Source organism: Pteropus vampyrus, unplaced genomic scaffold (assembly GCF_000151845.1).
Source record: "Pteropus vampyrus isolate Shadow unplaced genomic scaffold, Pvam_2.0 Scaffold177, whole genome shotgun sequence".
In the NCBI taxonomy this organism is placed as follows: Eukaryota; Metazoa; Chordata; class Mammalia; order Chiroptera; family Pteropodidae; genus Pteropus; species Pteropus vampyrus.
This window is the reverse complement of record NW_011888958.1, coordinates 330,722-346,052: the sequence shown is the minus strand read 5'-3', so window position 1 is coordinate 346,052 and position 15,331 is coordinate 330,722. Positions and strand designations below refer to the sequence as shown.

General features: G+C 43.7%; 1 protein-coding gene and 1 non-coding gene across 5 annotated transcripts in view; one reads left to right on the top strand and one right to left on the bottom strand.

The window, feature by feature from the left end:
• IFT43 (intraflagellar transport 43) overlaps positions 1-15,331 on the top strand; it is a 74,155-nt gene that overhangs the window by 27,793 nt on the left and 31,031 nt on the right. The window lies entirely within an intron of this gene.
• On the bottom strand, positions 2,067-2,185 carry LOC111746150. Its single transcript, XR_002782951.1, has one exon. It is a non-coding gene; the product is annotated as a 5S ribosomal RNA (ribosomal RNA).

Genomic DNA, 15,331 nt, shown 5'->3' with positions numbered 1-15,331 from the left:
GTATCGTTATCACATCTAAGAAATGTCATAATGATTTAATAATATTTAATATATAGTTTAAATTTCTTCAGTTGTCCCAAAAAGGTCTTTTATAGCTCCTGGATCCAATCAGTGTTCACACGTTGTGTTTGGTAGTTCTGTCTCTTTTAAGTTTTTTGATCTAAAATAGTTCCAACCCTCTGCCACTTCTACCCATACATTGACTTTTTTGAAATGCCCAGGTTAGTTGTCTTGTAGAATGTCTCAAGTTCTGGATTTCTCTGGTTGATTCTTCATGACTGATTCAAGTTAAAGCTTTTTGGCAAGAACAGGTGATATTGTGTACTTTTTATTGTATCAAAATGGTATAGAAAGATATATTGAGAGATATCTTGTTCCCATCCGTATCCCCTCCACCTCATTTCTTCCATTTCCTGTCGGTAACCTCTTTATTCATTACTGGTTTATCCTTCTTATACTCTTTTTTTTGGGCTGCAAAAGTAAGTATGCATATATAAATTTAGAAATTTATCCTTCTTTGTTTCCATATATTTAGATTCAGCAAACTGTGGTTCATGGGCCAGCTGCCTGTTTTCAGAGATGATTTTCTTGGAACACAACCATACCCTAAATCTTAACTTTTAAAATTTAGATCTCTGATCCATGTGGAATTAATTTCAGTATATGGTAAGAAGTATGGATCTAGTTTTATCTTTTTCTAAATGGCTTTGTCCCAGCACCATTTTTTTTTTAATCCATTTTTCCCCCAGAGAATTTAGAAACCACTTTTGCTGTCTTCTCCATCAGTGTTTATACCTGAGTCTACTTTAGACCCATTTTTCTAAGTTATTAGGGGATTTTAGTGCGTTTAATATCTGGAATTTATTTTGAAATATGGAAATGAGACAAATCCTATATCTGCTTCTTAGAGAATAAAAGAGAATCTCAATTGTTTATTCCTCGATGAATATATTAAAGATTTTTCCAAATGAAATCAGTTTCCTCCTGGAGAGAGATGCTTTTCCGTTTCACATATTACCTTTCTAGGGAATCACCTGCCTGGCTCCTCAGTCTGTGGCCTAGTCCTGACCCCTCTGAGTGTTGGAGTGCCCAGGGCTCGTCCTTGAACTTCCTCTCTTCTCTCTCAACACTCTTGGCATGATCTCAGCCCAGTCTCAGGAGTTTAATTATTGCATACTGATGACTCCAAAATTTATATGTCTAGCCCAGGCCTGCCTGTGAGCATCCAGTTGTCCACGTGACGTTTCTACTCAAATAAACAACCCAATCCTAACAGGTCCAAACTGGTCCTCTTAATTTCCACCCTTTCTACTCTGCCCCCTAACCTATGCCTCCCAAAGTCTTCACCAGGTCTCTGTAAATGGTGACCCCACCTTCCCCGTTACTCAGACCATAAACTCTGGAATCATCCTGGACTCCTCTCTTATCTCCACTCCTATTCAGTCTGTCAGTAAATCGTGTTGAGTCTATGGTTGAAATAACATCTGTTGTCTGCACTGCCATTGCCCAGATACAGCTACTGCCATTTCTAGCACTGACTCGAGTGAGAACCTCCTGTCAACCTTTCATTCTTGTCTCCCTCAGTCTTATCTCTGCAGATCGGGGTGACCTTTTAAAAATATAGGTGAGATCATTTCACTTTTCTGCTCAGAACCCTCCAGTAGCATTCTTTTGCCAGTCAAAGTAAACCCTGAGGTCCTTACTGTGGCTTATAAGGCTCCACCTGACCTCGCTTTATATAAAGTAGAATGCATCATCACTCCATGTTCTCATCTCCTGCCTTATGTATCACCACCTGAAATACATGCATACATATATGTGTATGTACACATACATGTATTATCTTTTACTCTCTACTGTAACATAAGCTCCATGAGAGGAGACACACTCTTATTTACATATCTCCAGTATCTCAGACAGTGCTAGTCCATAATAAGCACTCAATGACTATGGAACAAATGAATGATCAGATCAATATATTTTTTTTTAGGTGAGGCAACCCTTGGTTGACCTCACAGATTGCAAGGACCTTGTCAGCTTACAATCCCTTATTTTTTATTTTTTTACACTCACAGCACCTGGTCTTCCTAGGTGGTCTCCCATCCAAGTACTAACCAGGCCCAACCCTGCTTAGCTTCCGAGATCAGACGGGATCGGGCTTGTTCAGGGTGGCATGGCCACAGACTCAAATTAATATTTTTGATTGATTACTCTCCTATCAGTGGAAAGTGGAGCTCTGGAAGCCTGGCAGACCTGTTGGGAAGGTAACACTGTACAAAGGATGGTAAGAGCCTGCACTAGGCAGTGGTGTGCGCCTGGACAGGAGAGACAGTTTGGAGACATTTCAGAGGTAGAGTTAGTAGAAGTGTCATTGGTTGAATGCAGGGCAGAGGAAGAGGTTGAAGGTCACTGCAAGGTGCCTCGCTTTGATGACTGGTTGGGTAGTGGTGCCGTCAGATAGGGAATGGAGGAGGAGGGACCTGATTTGTGGGCTTGTGGTGGTCTATGTCAATAATTGCCACAGTTTTGCAGCTCGAAGAGAGGTCAAAAAAGAGGTGCAGTTTGAGTCATCTACATAAATAGAAGACAATAACAGAGCCTTAAATCTATTTGACTGTTTGGAGGTTCCTAGGGCCTTTGAGAAAGTGGCTACAGTGATTTGCATTAGGGCAGAAGCCAGACTACAGTGGGCTGAGGAGGACGTGAGAAGTGGGGAAATGGATACAGTAATATAGGCTTCTGTTCTGAGGAGGGAAAGAAAGAGCTGGGATAGTAATTGGAAGGAGAAGTCTGTGTTGAGAGTCGTGTGTGTAATACTTGAGAGAAGGGTGAGTCCACAAGAAATAAGGCAGATTTGCAGGAGTAGGAACCTGGAGGAGGGAGAGGGGAAGACCTTCCAAGAGAGACTAATTAACTTGGGACAAGAGGAGGCAGGGACATTTTCTCTCTAGGACAGGAGAAAGCTTGGAAAGGCTGGGTTAGTTATCACAAAAGTTAGAGAAGAGTGTGGAATTGGGGGAATTTAATTTTGGATTGGCCTCTTTCTTTCTTTCTTCTTCAATAGGAAGGTAAACTGTTGAGCTCATTGGAGCAAAGGAGAGGTGGTATCTGGAGGCAAGTAGAACAAATTTGAATCTGAAAGAGGAAAGGGGGCCTTTTCGGGGTAAGAGGCAGTGGTTGGGCTCCATTGAGGATCTACCCCATGAAGGCTGGAAAACACAAGCTTCTGCTATTTGTGGGGCGCTTCAGGGAGTCCAGAGTGTAAATGTGCTTTTTGCCCTGCAAGGGCTTGGATTCCAATTGGGGAGATCAGGCATTTTTATTCACACAAGTCAGGAATGGCAGAAGGAACACATTGTAAGTGAGAAATGAATGAAATGTCTAACACTAGCGATGTGACCTCAGAGGTGAGAGTAATCACAATGTCCAGGGATGATGGAGGTCAAGCCAAGAATTCCGATGGCTAAAGAGGATCATGAGGAGAGCATTTTGTTCAAAGACTGGTGTAGGCATAAGTGTTGGGAGAGGGGCAGTAACCTTATTGTCAGTCTGGTTAGAGCAGGGAATTCACACTGAAAAATTCACACTGATAATAATGGTCCTGTGCTAGGTATCTGTCTTAGTCAGTGTGGGCTACTGTGAAAGAATACCACAGGCTGGGTGACTTCAACAACAAACATTTCTCACAGTTCTGGAGGCTAGGAGTCTGAGATCAGGGTGCCAGCACAGTTGGGTACTTGATGAGGGCCCTCTTCCTGATTATGTCTTCACAGGGCCTTCCTTGGCGTGCACACACAGAAAGAGAGATCTTGTGTCTCTTTTTCATTTTGTAAGGACACTAATGCCATCATGGCTCCACCCTCATGACCTAATCACCTCCCAAAGGCCCCATCTCCAAACACCATCACAGTGGGGATTAGGAATTCAACATGGGAATGGCGGGAGTGGGGGTGGATATTTGGTCCATAGCTGTGCCTTATATGTGCATCACACCAACTCTCCCAGGTAGGTTCCATTCAGGAAGGTAGGTATCCTTCCATGAGGGAGCGGGGAGGAAATGGAGACTGACAGAGTTGTACCATTGTGTCCTCACCAGGGGGAAGTAAAGGGCCCGTTTACAGTTCTGACCGAGGACCTCACAGCTGAAGGATGTAGTTTCTGGGATACCTTTCTTTTATTTGCATCTCACTGCCCAAGATAGAGAGTGCTAGATGTCTCACTGGCTGGAGGTGTTGGGTGCCGGAACCCAAAGGCTCACCTCTGAACCACGGGCAAGAGCCCCATTCAGGAAGTGCCTGAGATCTAGGCTCACCACCAGTACCTTCTGGCACCAGTGTCATTGCTGTGCCAAAGATTTTATCCTGGAGCCAGGCTGTCCTTGGCTTTGAAGTTACATGAAGTGGGGCACTAGCTTGGCCATGGGGAGTGAGATGAATGAGAGGCAACCAGACTTGGTAAAGAGAGGACGGAAAGGTAGTCCGTTTAAGTTTTGTCTCAAAGTGTCTGTTTTTGGGTTTGTCCCTGCATTGATCTGCAAGGGAATGAGGCAAGTAATGGCCCCTCAGGGACTTTCAGGACTTTGCTCTCAATGTCAGCCGTCATTTTCAATCACCCTCTCCCTCCCAGCCATTAATTTTGGCCCAGGATCATGGGGACTTGTCCATCTATCACTCCTAATTGACACTAAATGATCTGTCAGTTTATTGATGAACGGCAGGAGTGGAATTGTCACAATATATTTTACTTTCTAACAACTCCTCCTGACAATTTTACCTTGTCCATCTCACTCTCCTCACATAAATCTCCATTGGCCGCTCATTCCTTCTCATGGGCTGTTCTGGTGCCAGCCACTTCCGCACCATCTGCACGCGTCAAGGACATCAAGATGGTGGTAGAACAGCCGTGTGCTGGTCCTGAGGTTGCCCCCTTCCCTCCTCCTTCTCTCTTTCTCTCTTGCTTTTTTTTTTAATGGCATTGATGTTCCAAGAATACTAAAGGGTTTCTGTCCTCTCCCTCTGTGTCATTGCTATACCAAAGCCTCTACCTTCTTGTTAGCAGCAAGTAGTTAAATTCTTATCAAGCTACAAAAGTGTAAAAGGCAAAAACTCACAGAGCTGCCAGGCTCCTAGGTGTGTAAGCACACTTACAAATGCATGTTTTGTCTTATTAACCCAGCTCTGTTACAGGCTGTCCATCCCTATAGAAGTCAGTTTCTTAGAAAAGTATCACAGAGGGCAGGTCAGCTGGAGCTTCCCCACTGGAGTGCCGTATGCTGCACTATGGGTGAAGCTGTGCCAAGGTCTAGGTGCTCTGCCCTTGAACCTGGCAGGCCAGGCCTAGCAGGCCAGATCTGCCAAGGTCCTTAGGCTGGTCACCTATAAATGAGCAGTCTCACCTGTCCGCCCATTTTCCATTCAAGTATTTTTTTTTAAGTGCCTCAAGTTTTGAAAAAGGTAGGGAAGTACTGGGATATATATACTGCTCTGTGCCATTGATTTTTTTTTTTGGAGTCTCTTGTCTGGTAGAGTGTTCCCCATTCTGGATTTGGCCCATTGCTATCTAGTCAGGTGGTGCTGTGTACATCCTACTGCATCACATCTGAAGGCACGGGCTTGAGAGGCACAGGTGGCGGGGGTTCCATATTAAGTGAGGCTGTGATTGATCAGTGGGGTCATGGTGTGGTGTCCATTTTATATTCCCTGCCCAACTCACACGTAGTGGTCATAGCGTTCATTGGTGATTGTTACCCAGAGCCATGATTTCATTAAAAGATGTCAGATGATGATTTTCTAATTTTCACTGATTAACAGAAATTCTTCTGTAAAGCACTTTCTCTCATCAACTATTTGTTGCCTGAAATACAATTTATACCTGTAATCCTGCCTTTTCCCCCTTTCAGTGGAGAAATGTATAGAAAAGTTGCAACAATAGTACAACAAACACCCTTCTAGTTATTAATGTTTTACCACATGTGGCTCTGCCTTCATTCTCTATTTTTTTCTGTTTTTGGTTTTTACTAAACTGTTTGAAAGCTGCAGTTGCTTTTGCATTTGCATGACTAGCAACTAGTAAATCTCTACTTTGCAAGAGATTTTTGTCTGTATTGTTTGCTTCTGGGTCTCTGGTGCCTGACACATATATAGCTACTCAGTACATATTTGATCAGTGAGTGAATTTGGGGCATTTCTTACAGAGCTTCAATAATTAAAAAGGGACCAGATAGCCTATTCCTGAATTCCAGTAAAGTAAAATAACAATCTTTTACTTTCAGATTTTCATCAAGATACAAATTTGTTTACAAGTATTGAGAATTTATTTTCCACAGGCTGCCCTCGGCCACAAAGAACCCAGGATTGGTATTGCGTAGGTCTTGGGCACCATGGGTGAACAGGTATTTGGTCATACACCAGAGATGAGTGTCCAGTATTGGGTGAAATCAGATGAGATGGATAAGGGGAGGTTGTAGTTAGGTAGCTAATTGTGCACCCATTTCCAGTGGCTGTTCCCAGAGCTCAGGTGCCATGTCCCTGTTTCTGTGGCTTTTAGTGATCCTCACAAGACCTCCCTGCTTCTACCTGTGTTTATGCTTGTCCTCCTTGTGGCTTTCAAGGCATGGCAAATTCAGAAAAGATGGCTTCAGGGCCAAGCAACAACGTATCTTTTTAATGTACACCTGACATTTGTTTGTCCTGTGTAGGCTCCTCAGAGTAATTTTTTGCTTTGCTCTTCACATTTGGAGAGAAAGATATTAGAGGAAAATCTAGATAAGTTTTTATTTCGATGAACTTAGGGAATTCATAGTTTTTTTTTTTATTAGAATTTAATTGTATTATTTATTGCTGTAAATCATATATCTTCAGTAGGATCTGAAGACAAAATAAATGACACCGAAACTGTACATATTGAAATAACTAGTGAAAAGTAAGTATCCTCACTGAAGAAGGGAAAAGAGTAGGATATGTTGAGATCGTTCTATCCTTACACCTTTCCTACCTTCAGACACTTGTGTTGTTTTGGTAGCTGTTAGGTAAGAAGGAATGAGGATAAGGGATGGATAATGGTGGGACTTGTCTGAGCTGTCTTTTCCTGCTCAGGCCTGAAGGGGCACAGCCTTGAGGTACTGTCTGAAAGTCACCCTTCATGGACATAGGTGGAGGTAATACACACATGTTCATTCTGTGGACATGGACAGAGCACTGTCCCTTAGCCAGCATGTGCCCCCAGGTCTAACTTTGTTAGAATAAACCCTTTTTTGTAATGACAATATTCTGCCTTTTTATGGAGTAGAGTCTATTTGACCTTAAAGCTCAAATGTAACTAAGTTGAGAAAGGTGAATCATTTCATTAAGAGGACTAAGAGAGAGAGGAGGATGCAAAGGCAGTACAAATTCTGATGTTTTGGTTACTCTTTAACTTCATGTCATCTTTTGAGATGTTAGAACTCTTAGTGAATTTTGAATTTATTTATTTTAAAATAAAATAAGATATATACCTAATAAAGAATTCAACAGATAAAAAACAGTGGGATATGAAATGGAAGCGTCTCTTTCCCTTCCCTGTTTCCCCAGGCACTCATTTGCCCTCCCTGGGGGCAACCATTGTTCCCCAGTTTATGTGTGTGTGTTTCCTTCCAAAGATACTCTGTGCATTCTCAGAAATATAGGTTGATATATTCTTTTATTGCCTCACACAAATGGTGATCTGTTCTGCATTTTTTAAATTCATGTCACAGTATTTTTTTGATGATGTTTCTGAACTTCAGTATAGAGTGTAACTGCCTCATTTTTAAGGGCTACATAGTATTCCAAAATTCCTCTCTCAATAAAAGTAATCATGAGCAGACAATATTTGTAATATTTTCCCAGTCTGAGTTTATTCATGTAATTGATATAACATGACCCTTTGGAAAGTATTATAAAGGCTTTCGATATAGTACATATAGATCCCATAGGCTAGAGAACAGATATGAAGCATGCATCAACCTTTTTCTCATTGAGGATTAGGGGGGCATGTTCATGTGCTTCCACTTAGATTGACATAGTGATGTTCATTTCAGAGCAAGCAGAGATGATCTACGTTATACTCATTGCAGTTTAGGGCCCTGGATGGCTTGTCTAGTGTCACAAAACCAATTTACTTATGCAAATGACTAAATATGAAATAATTGGAATCTTGCAATTCTGTCAAGTGCCTCCCAGTTGAAGGTGATAGCAGTCTGTTCCCATAAGCCCCATGTGGAGTAACATTTGGATGCTTCACTTTCTACTCTGAAAAGGGGAGTAGTCTTCCTGACAAGTGGCCCTAGCCACTTCCCTCCCTGGAGCAGGGGTGAGTGCCTGATGCCCTGGGAGGAGTGGAGGAGCCATATAGTGACTTGAGATAAACTTGTTGCCTATGTGTACCGGGGAAAGGACAGCTGAGACCCCGAGGCCACACAGCACGCAAGGGCTGTGTTTCTGAGAGCCGAAGTCAGCAGTACTGCTTCCCATTTGCCTTTGGGGAGGCCTGTGGGAGGCCTGCCAAAGACTGCACAGCACAGGCCCTGATCCTCGCCTCCCCCGAGCCTGCTCCCAGCTTCGTTTAAGGCCTTCAGCTTTTCTTAGCAGGTTAAGTTATCCTTGAATTTTATTTTTCTATTTGAAAACCAGGAGTGGTTTTTTAATACGCTCTGAGCATTCCTGTGAAGGCTTTGACTTTTGGCCCTTTACAGTTTCTAGTTTTGCAGAAGTGCAAATTCTCCTGTGACTAGAACTGGTCATTTCTTGGAGCCAGGGATAGGATGGTAAAGTAGGAGGGTCTCGGAGAGTCAGGAAAGAAATGAGAGGCCCACAGAAGTATCCCTTAAATAGCAACAGCCCAAAAGCACAGCGTCCTATGGAATGCAGTCCTTCATCTCTTGTCACATGGTACAGAGGTCTTGAAACTAAAAGGTTAGAGCCACTGTCATGCAATCTCCTGTCAGATTCTGGTGTTTCTTCAAGGGTTGGTCTTGGGTCTGCTTGAACCCCTCCGTTGTGAGGAGCTCAGTGGAAGCATATTTTTTTATAAAGTCTTTTTCAGTTGTACAAGCAAACCAGAAACACTTCAAAGCTAAATTTGCCTGAAACTACCATCTTCTCCAAGCCTAGTCATCTCTATAGGAGTAACTACTGGTAATAGTTTGTTGGTAGCTTTACCAATAATAGATATATTTTTACACAACAGATTTACTTATGTATAGTTTTTTATTACAGAAATGAGATCAGATTGTGTTCTGTTCCTTAATTTTTTTCATTTTTCATTTAATAGTACATCTTAGAGCTCTTTTAATACATCTTAGAGATCTTTTAGGACAAGTGGATTATTTTATCTCATCTTTCCAACTACATCATAATACTTCCATGGTATAAATGTATTGTTCCCCTGTTGGGCATTTAGGTTATTTCTAATTTTTATGCCATTGTCAGCTACCCCTGATTTTTAAAAATAGCTTATCTTTAGGAAATTTCAGCTTCATCTTCTGATCTGGATGATTCCTTCTGGGGCCAAGCTGCAGAACCCGAGTGTAGACAGCCCACATGTCTTGCCCAGCCCTCTTGTCATGTGAGTAGGAAAACACACAGAGACATACACACATCATTTATTGTGGCTTTTGTGCTGGGCACTGTGCTAAGCACAGTTGACTGACTTTATTCCCAAAACAACCCCAGTGATGTAGGTGCTGTTGTTATCTCCGCTTACAGATGAAGAAATGGAATTTCAGAAAGGTTAAATAACTTGCTCCAAGTCACACAGCTGGTAGGTAGGCAGCAGGATTTGAACCCACATGAGCGTGACTGTGGGGTCATGCCCTCATTCTCTGTGCCTCGCCTCCTTCCATTTTTGTGCCCTTTGCCCCTGATATAGTGCTGCTGCCTCTGTACTGGGCAGAACCTCAGTGGAGTCCCTGAGGGCCATCTTGACATGGCTCCAACATGTTCAGCCTATGGGAAGAATAGCAGGCCGTGAATGTGTGACCCATACCCTCCTTAACCTTCTCTGGCCTGCATGTCTGCAGAGCTGTGCTCTAGCCAGCTGCCTGACCCTGAGGAGAAGGTGCGTACAGGATGCAGCCTGTACTTAGGGGCATGAGCCAAGGCCGTACCGGTCCTGCCATTAAAAGGCCTAATTAGGCTAGTCATTAAGTTCAATTAGGCATTGGAAATGATCGTTCCTTCTAACCCTGCAGTGCCCTCCAAGAACTGGATCCAGTCCCAGGCAGCCAGCTAGGGGGCTGGTTCTGGTTACTGGTGCACAAGCAGCCCCGCCTTCAGTTTCCGTCTGGGCCTCTTTTGTGAGGCTGTGGGCAGAGTCATCCATGAGGCTCTGGCCTAGAGCGAGGTGCTCTAAATGCACATTAAATACAGTCAGGCATCTGCCTTGGAGGCCGTTTCCTGAGTTCATTTCTGGTTACTGTCCTTTCTTAGGGCCACCCATTCCCCATGCATGTGTTAGGACTCAGGACATCTGCCCACATTCTAGTCCTTTTCTGTGATTCACTCCCTGTGTGACCTTGAGGCAAGTCCTGTGGACTCTCTGGGCCTAGATTGCCTGAGGGGTTTGCCAAAGTTCCCTTTTCGGGGCTAGGATATTATGATTCTGGGAAATCCCAATACATGACAAAGCCTTGATGTATAGAGGACTTGTTTTCACCAAGCACTGAGCTGGGAGAGAGGAGCAGGAGAGGTCCAGTGTGACCGCGTACTGCTCGCTCAGCACCCTTGGGCTCTGTCTCTTCAGCATTAAAACTACAAACTCAAAAAGTATGTTTGAACTTCTGAAATATGCTTTCTAGATAGCTGTTTGAAACAAGTCATTTTCGTCTATGAATCATTGCCTTGAAACAGTTGACAAACACTGAGTCATGGGCAGGCCTTCCAGGCACAGGGCTGGGGGTGTGGGGCACGAGTGCGCCACCGCGTAGGAACCAGTAGATCGGGTGGCTGAAGCCCAGGTTACCCAGAGAAGAGCCCTGTGCGGGGCCTTGAACCCCAGGCACGTACTTTATTATTTAGGGAGCAGGGAGCCCTTGGAGTATTGACGTGTGTGACTAGTGGTGCAAGGGACACATTATCACTCATCTTCTGAATGCCTTTTTGATATGGCATGATCATGATCTTGGGGTATTTGCAGATGTAAAGAGACATGCATTTCTCGCAGTGTGGAGTCCCTCTTCTTAAGGATTCTCATCTCCACGCTTCAAAGGGAATCTTCTCTTTAGGCCGGACAGTTGTGGAGAGGGCCTGTTCATCTTTTTCCCCTGAGTTTGATATCTTTTTTTCCCAGCAGGCTTTGGTGATGTTGTTCATTTGTATCCTGAGAATTACACTCCTCGTGTATCATTTCAAATCATTGCTTTCTCTTACGAGACCGAATATTAAGGTTAACTATTATGGTTATGTGGGACTGGTTTTTTCGTAGGATATTTGTACCTTCTTGACTAGAATGACTTCTCATTTGCCACTAGATGTGCTGTGTTAGTTGAGGTTGCATTCATGTGCAAGCAACAGAGAATCCCATTAACAGAGGCTTAAACAGAAAGAGGTTTATCTCAGAAAACAAGAGCCCTTGGTTCCACAGTCCAGGGCTGGTGTGGCACCCCCATGGTGACAGGAGGGAACTCTTTTTGTCTTCCTACCCACTGCCCTTAGCATGTGAGCCTTTGTCATCATGCTCATGCCTCATTGTTGTATCATGGCTGCTGTATCTCCAGGCCTCACCTCTGTTTTACGGGCAGGAAGAAGGGAGAATGACATGGAGATGAAGGCAAAGGGCTCACTCTTAGCAATAATTTGTCTTTCGGAGGTGAGGGAGTGGGACATGCTCTCCAGGGACCGCTACATCTTTCTCATTGGTGAGAAATGTGGCGTATGCCCACCCCTTATTGTGAAAGAGGCTGGGGAACTGAATATTTTTAGTTGGGCTCATTGCCCCCCAAGCTAAATTGGAGTTTGAATCAAGAGGAAAGGGAGACAGTTTTTGGCTAGGTACGAAGTTGTCTTCTGTGGTCCGACTCCATCAAGCTGAGATACAGAACTCACTGGCTGAGACTGTCCTACTCTAAAAACTGTGTCAGGTGATGTAGAGAGTTATTTCTAAGTAGCATTGGAACAATTTCACCTAATTCTAGAAGCTTCCAAGAAGTGGGAAATGCTTTGGAAAGGATTCAAAAGCCAGAAAAAGTTGCTTTTAAGACAGGGATAAATGGAAGTGGCTGAAATGGAGGAAGGGGACCAAGAGGCAGAAAAAGTAAAACAGGAGATGGCATACGCGAGACTGAGAAACCTGGAGGTTAACCGCGAAGGCCAAGTTCATTTTGTGTAGAAAGCAGTGGCCAGCTGGTGGAGAGGCTCTGTGAGCTGGGCGAAAGTTTTCTTGTGTGGGGGTGGGGTATGTAGATGGGAGACAACAGGCCAGGTGGAGATGGCATGTCTCCAGGGCAGGCTGCTGGCATGTTGGCCAAAGAGTCCAGGCACATTCATCAAGGGGTAGTAGGAATGTGGCGAAACAGAACAATGGGTCTAGAAACAAAGTATGAAGCGACTCAGCTGGGCACACTCAGCCAGCACCTGTCTCTGGGCTGGGGTTCAGTAACAGGACCAAGGAGGAGAAAGACAACAAGGATTAGCAGCATAGGCGATAGACTGGAGCGAGAATAATAATAGTAACAACAACAACAACAACAACTGGAGCGAGAATAATAATAGTAACAACAACAACAACAACAACTGGAGCGAGAATAATAATAGTAACAACAACAACAACAACAACAGAATAATAATAGTAACAACACCACCACCACCACCACCACCACCACCACCAACAGCAGCTATTATTCACTGAGCACTTCCTGTGTGCCAAGTACTATGCTAATGATTTGCATGAATTAACTTATTTGATTCTTAAAATAACACTATATTATCACCAGTTTTTCAGAGTTTAAGTGACTTACCCAAGAGCTGGTGGAACAGTGAAACTCTGACTTGAAACTTCTGATTCCAGAGCCCACGGGTTTTCAACATCGGGGCTCAGCTCCCACACCACCCAGGCTGGCTGGACCTTGAGTGACTGAGCCCAGGGCTGCAAGCCGTGTTGGACCTGGAGAACAGAGCTGGTTTATGGGGTGCCCTTTTTGGAAGTTTGCAAGGTTCAGCAGGCCCAGGCAGATACCCCCTTTCCAAGTGCTTGGAAAGGAAGTAGAAAGTCGTCACAGGCAGGCAGAAAACAAGAGGGAATGTTAAGAGTAGGTTGAGCGTTTAGGACAGGAGTGCAGAGGGAAAGTAAAATTTCTTTATACAATTGGGAAAGTAGTGGCAGGTTTTGACAATAGCTAAGAAAGGAGAAGGGAAGACCAAGGAGGAAAACGTCTTCAATTCTTAGGTAAGAAGAGAGCTTGCGTTAACTTTGTTGTCTCTAAATACGACTGAATAAAGGAAAGAGGGTTTCTCCCCTCCCCTCCCCACCCCTCCCCTTCTCTTCCCTTCCCTTCCCTTCCTTCCCTTATTTCTTCCTTCCATTTGTTTGTTTTCTCCACCATGGTGATTTTGGGATTCTCCAAACCAGCACATTGCAGTGTCTTGATTGAAATTTTTGGGCTGGATAAAGCAGTTACAGAGAAGGGGTTCTTGGAGGTTGTCAGAATAAGGAATGATATTTGTGGGGAACAGATGGGGGTGGAGGTCAGGATCTGGAGAGGCAGGGTCCCTGTTGTTCACAGCTGGGGAAGGACCTGAGAAGTTGTGAGCATGGCCCCTTCAGTTTAGAGATGGAGAAAATGAGGTGGCGGGGAGAGGTAAGTGACTCAGTTATAGAATCTTAGAGTTAGAAAAGCCCTTAGATGTCACCTTGCCTGGCTGCCCAAGGTCAGACAGCTAATTAGTGTAATAGAATGTACCTCTCATTCTGTAGCCATGCCCATCCTCAAACCTTGAAAGCTGCATGCATTTATCTCAAGTTCATGAAAAGGCCATGGACTATACTATTTGTGCAATAGTGAGTCTTTTAGAATAAAATTGTCTTTACTGCTATCCTCCGGGACCCTCACAGAAATGAGATGTTGATCATATGAAGCAATCTTATTGAACAAAAAAACTTTCAAGGAAAAAAGTTGTGTCCCCTGAGCCAGTACTCTGCTAAGGGGGACTCACTGCTTTGCAGTGTGAGCAGCTAAAAGCCAGGGGAGGATGGCTAGAGATGCCAGCCATTGGTTAAAATTCTCCCGACATAAATGATCTCCTTGTTTTCCCTTTGATGGATTCAGCCTCTCAGAAATACAATGCATCTGTGAATATCATACCTACTTCTTCCCTTTTCTTTTTAGTCCTTTATTGAGGAGTAACTGGAAGCAGTTCCCGTAAAGAAGCCACAGCTTGGGCATATGTAGATATAAATGTGCACACGAAATAGAGCCCCCTCATGTAATCTAGGTTTTTTCCTGGTCTAGTGAATCTGCCAGTGATTTTACTTTTTGACCCATGCTGCTCTCACCACAGCTGGTTACCAGTAGCTGTGCCAGTTTCTCCTGGTTTCACAGTGGTGGTTGTACAAAAGGCCATGTTTTGAAGTGCCAGGATGTCCTTGGTTCATTATACCAGAGAGTCACCAGGGTGAGTCCTGAGCCTTCTAGAAGGCTGCCACATGCAGCCCTGCACTACCTGTGGCCTCTCACGCTGGCAGCTGGAAGAGTTCACTTCTAGTGACAGGAGGCACCTCCTCACGTGCACGGGTCTCAGTGTATTTATGGGCTTTTGAAAGACTGTCATTTTGGAGGGATGGAAAAAAGGAACAACAACAACAACAAGAAAACCCAACGAGTAAGTGACTGGAAGGAAATCTTACAGGTTTCTCCATTACAGAGTAGAAAATTCTCTCCCGGAGGAGGAAGAGACCCAACCTGTGGTGTTCAGCAGTTAAAAATGGACTGAAATAAAGGTTTCCAGAAACTGACTTGTGGACCCATGAGTTCCAGTCAGCGTATCCTATGGCGTTTCACTCTGTCCTTATAGCTACATTTTCCAAAGACTGGCATAGACTCACAAAGTTATTCTCTTTTCTATTTGCTTTCGGTTTCTCTGATCATGTCAGTGGGAAAGTGTCAGTTTCCAGCTAGTATTTCTTTCATACTTTCCTAAACGTGATAATCTACCTTTTTAACAAAGAATAAGCCATAGGCTCCAACTTTTGGCAAACAGCAATATCTAACTGTAATAAAATACATTTCATGCTTTTTAAAAACTTTTTTTTTTTTTGCAATTACCTTCCATATGGCTAGTGATGGTAGCTTTCTTTTAAATAAATTTATTTAAGTAAAATT